The following is a 4,712-nucleotide window of genomic DNA, read 5'->3' as shown; positions in this document are numbered from 1 at the left end:
GGGACTCTGGTAAATCAGGAAATTTCTTATTTCTACGTATGCCTTGGGCACTTAGGAAAAGCAAGAATCAAAGGGGGCTGTGGGGCACCTGAAGCCTTCTACTGTGCTGGCTGGCAACGTGTGTCTACTGGAAGGGTATCGTGAAACCCACCTACTAAGAGGAACTATATGTGGCCTTCGGAAAGAATATTGTTTTTATATCAAACAATCAGGTATAATTAGAGACTCAATGGTGAAGGTACGAAAGAATTTGAAAAAAAAGAAAAAAGCTGATAGAGGATGGTTTGAGACATGGTTCAGTCATTCCCCGTGGTTAACAACTCTGCTATCTGCTTTAGCAGGGCCATTACTTTTATTTTTTGTTGTTAATCACAATAGGACCTTACATTATTAATAGATTAGTTGCTTCTGTTAGGGAATGCATTAATACAGTACAGCTTATGGTTTTAAGATCACAGTATATACCATTAGACTCCACTCACTAACTCAATTGGGATCCAAGATTGGCTCCTCATGGTACATAGAGAGGGGGAAATGAGAGACCAAGGAGAAGTAACGTGCTGCATCTGGCTTCTGTGACCTCGCTTAGGGGCTGGACAGTGGTGCTGCCATTTAAAATCAGACAGCCATTGTGACTCAGATGAGGAACTAGGTGACTAATGGGCTATTTTTGCCTCTGTATCCGTGCTTGCTTAGCTATAGCCCCACACCACCCCCCTGATTCCTGGGAAGCCTCCACTTCAAAGATATTTTGGAGATACCTAGCCACGGAAGCTCTGGCCTCTTGCAAAAGATAAGTTTGGCAAACAGCTCTTGAAATAGGTACTGCAAACAAGTTAATACCTAAGATAAGTAGGCTGGAGTTCCCACACGCACCCTCTCTGAAATTCCTGCGTGCCCTCTTAGAACCAATCATTTTAAAAGTCGCAATATGATGTAACCTTTCCTTTATAAACCCCTCTCCTCTGAGGGTCGGGGCTCTCCCCCACTACCGCTGTGCCGGACTGTGTGGATAGAGCCCAGGCTAGGCTCGCAATAAAGAAACCTCCTGCTTTTACATTCGAGTGTCTCGGCTTCTGTGGCCGTTCTCTGGGTGACTGCTGCGTGCCTGGGGGTCTTGGCTCCTGGTCAGGGGTCTTGGCACAGCAGTCTACAGCACTGAGAGCTGGCTAGACGTGGAGCTGGAGAACACCCAGCCCCCTGTGCCCCTGACTCTGGGAAGTTGCTACCACTCTCCATGGTCTGCCTGGTGCTGTCAAATGAGATAAGTAATGGACAGCCCAGAGGCCTAGGGCTATGGCTCAGTGGTAGAGCACTCATCTTATGTGTACAAGGCCCTGGGTTCTATCCATGGCTTCCCAACTCAAAAGAAAGAAAGACAACTAGCAATTGAGATATGTGTTAAGAGATGTTAAGAGAGGTCTAGGCTTGATTGGGGGCTTCTTTTCTTAATAAATATCTTGTAAACTGAACCCTGATGGATAACTGATGTATGCTAATGCCAAAAGGTAATGAGAAGGAGCAGGCACACTTCCCTGAGAGCTCTGTGTGTCACAGATCCCATGTCACGGGCCTAGGACTTCCATTCAGCCCAAGACTGCCATCCCAGCCTCTTCCCTGTGGTCCCTCATGCAAACAAGTATCAGCCACGGCCTGACATCCTTTCTGGCTGCTGAACTCCAGGGGCCGCTGGTGGGATCTTTGAGACAGAGGTGACCCCATTCAGGCTTCAGCCTCACTTCTGCAGCTCCACAAGTCTTGAGCCATCTTAAGTTCAATCGATGAGGACCTTCTATTCCTTGACTTCCGTCAGCTCCATGTGGCTCATCTCCAGCCTCAGATCTCTGTCCATTCCCCACCCCACACACACACTCACATAAGTTACATCTCTACAATTGAAACCTCAGGAGATAGCTGGCAATCTCAGACTTCTTGGTGTGGGTAATGGGCAGCAGGAGAAAGAAGTACTCAGAGCAAGCACCCCACCGCTGCTTGTGGGAGTTGGCACTGGGTGACCAGCTAGGGCCTTGTTCATTAGGATCCCCTAAGACAAGTGTGCACACTCAGGAACGCGCAGATCCGCTGGGAGACCTGAATGCCTGTGTCCACCACGACACTTGAACTGCCCAACAATGTTCCCAACAGTAGCTTCATAACAGCCCCAAGAACAAAAGAGCCCATAAGCCCACAAGTAGCAGAATTCTTTGAGACAGGATCTCATGTATCCCAGGCTGCCTTGTGCTCCCAACAGATAGTCAAGACTAACCTTGAACTCTTTTAAAAAAAATTATTTTTATTTATTTATTTATTAGAGATGGAGAAAGGGAGAAAGAGAGAGTGAGAATGGGCACTAACCACTGCAAAATCCAGATGCATGTGCCACCATGTGCATCTGGCTTACGTGAGACCTGGAGAATCAAGCCAGGGTCCTTAGGCTTCTCAGGCATGCGCCTTAACCACTAAGCCATCTCTCCAGCCCCTAACCTTGAACTCTTGATCCTCTTGCCTCTACTTCCCATAGGTGTGGATTATAGGCATATGCCACCATACACAGTTTGCACAGCAATTAAGAAGAAAGAACCAGGTTTAACACATAAGCAAAAACATGGGAGAATCTCAGATACGTGGAGACAAAAAAGCAAGACTTTCAGGAGCACATACGGTATCACTGTCTTTACCTGAAAGTCTAGAACAAACTGGACCTGGAAGTCAGAGGGCGGAGTGTAATGAGGGTGATGGTACAAGTTATGACAGATACACTCAGCTGCTGGAAATCAAGCTTATATATTGACTTATATATTTGTCAGAACTCACTAACCTGTGCTCAACTTTTAAGTTAACTTTACTGTATGAACAAATTGCATATTGGTCATATTCCCATCATGTTATTCTATTATGTCTCCTCTCCCCACCCCTAAGCCTCTGAGGAAGATCTATGCCTTTTGGTATATGTAATAATTAAGGTGTTGTCAACCTGATCTGTTTAGTAATCCACAGAAATCCCTTTCAGGTGGATCTCCTAGGTTGCTTCCTAGAAGGAGGAAGGAGGAAGTCCTTCCCCAGAGCAGGCGGCCCCTCTCAGATGGGGACTTTATAAGGAAGCTTTGGGAGAAAAGAGCCCTTTCCTTCTTCCCACTAGGCTGCCGGAGCTGCTCACTGCCTTCCAGCATGAATTGAAAACCAGGGCAGACTGAAGACCAGCATCAGCTGATGACCAGCGTGGATCAAAACCCAGCGGCTCCTCAGGAAGCCTCCAGGCCTTCAGTGCCGGGTCGGGACTGCTGAGGCATCTGGCCACGTGCACTGAGCAGCTACTGGGTTCCTTGATTCTCGGGCCTGCAACTGCTATTGTACTACCTGTAAGCTAATCCAATAAATTCCCTTGTTAATATACTTCCTTCTGGGCTGGAGAGATGGCTTAGTGGTTAAGCGCTTGCCTGTGAAGCCTAAGGACCCCGGTTTGAGGCTCGATTCTCCAGGACCCACGTTAGCCAGATGCACAAGGGGGCACACGCGTCTGGAGTTCGTTTGCAGTGGCTGGAAGCCCTGGTGTGCCCATTCTCTCTCTCTCTATCTGCCTCTTTCTCTCTCTGTCACTCTCAAATAAATAAATAAAAACTGAAAAAAAATTTAAAAAAATATATACTTCCTTCTATCAGTTCTGATCTTCTACAGAACCCTGACTAATAGAGTGAACCTAAACAATATACCAAGTTCAAACACAGCAGGGCAGCACCTGGCTGTTCACCCAGGATCTCCTCTTAGCTGCAGAGGAAAGGAAATGATTCTACTACTTATCTCCAGGTCAAAGTACTGCCCAAGCAGCGTAGAAGTGGCTTGAACATTCACCAGCTGGCTTAGCAAATATGCATGCAAACAGTGTAATTAGCGTGAGTGTCCCTGTCTCCACAGTTACCTTTATTTCCCCTGTCTGGGTTCACTGAGGCTGGGACTGATGTCTGTCCACCCCGCTCCCCAAGTACCAAAGTGTGTCCATGCTAAACATGCATTTCCACTGAGCACCAAGGTTTCAGATACCCAGTTTTGCAGGGAAAGCAGATCATTTGGAGTCTCTGGGTCTGAAAGGATGCTCCTGGAAGATGCCATCTTGACAAAGCCTTGTTCTCATTTTGGGAACACTATGTTTATTTTTTGGGTGGGGGGCAATTGAACCTGTAACTCAGATTAACACAGCCTTTCTTTCCCATCCCCAAAGGTGGTTTTTCTTTCCTTTGAATTTCGCTTTACAAACAGCCCTGCTCCCCAGTCTATGTGTTTATGATAAGTGAGGTTCAAGGTGCTCACGTGCAGCCCTATCTTCCCTCTCCTGGCCTTCCCTCAAAGGCGTCCAAAGGATACAGCGTGCCTATAAAAGGCCACCGCCAACCCCGCTGAGCATGACTGGGCATCCCAGGGTGGCACAGTAAGTCGTGGTGACACCTGGACAGAGATGGGGCACCGTAGGTTGCCACGGGGCAGGCGCCAAAGGGAAAGCAACCACAGGGGAAGACCCTGGAGTCTGGGGTCCCAGGGTGGGGTCGCTTAGTGGACCCCTCCTTCAAAGGAGAGCCCTGTGCAGCCCAGGCTGCTGGACTCCTGTTCACTCTCCTTCCCAGGTGGGCTCCAGGGCTCCTGCCCGGGTGGGTCCTGACCCTACCTGTCTCACAGCTGTGTCTGCGGGTGTCGGTGGGTGTGTGTTTTCCTCCGTGCAG

Source organism: Jaculus jaculus, chromosome 1, assembly GCF_020740685.1.
Source record: "Jaculus jaculus isolate mJacJac1 chromosome 1, mJacJac1.mat.Y.cur, whole genome shotgun sequence".
NCBI lineage: Eukaryota > Metazoa > Chordata > Mammalia > Rodentia > Dipodidae > Jaculus > Jaculus jaculus.
This window is presented reverse-complemented; position numbering follows the sequence as displayed.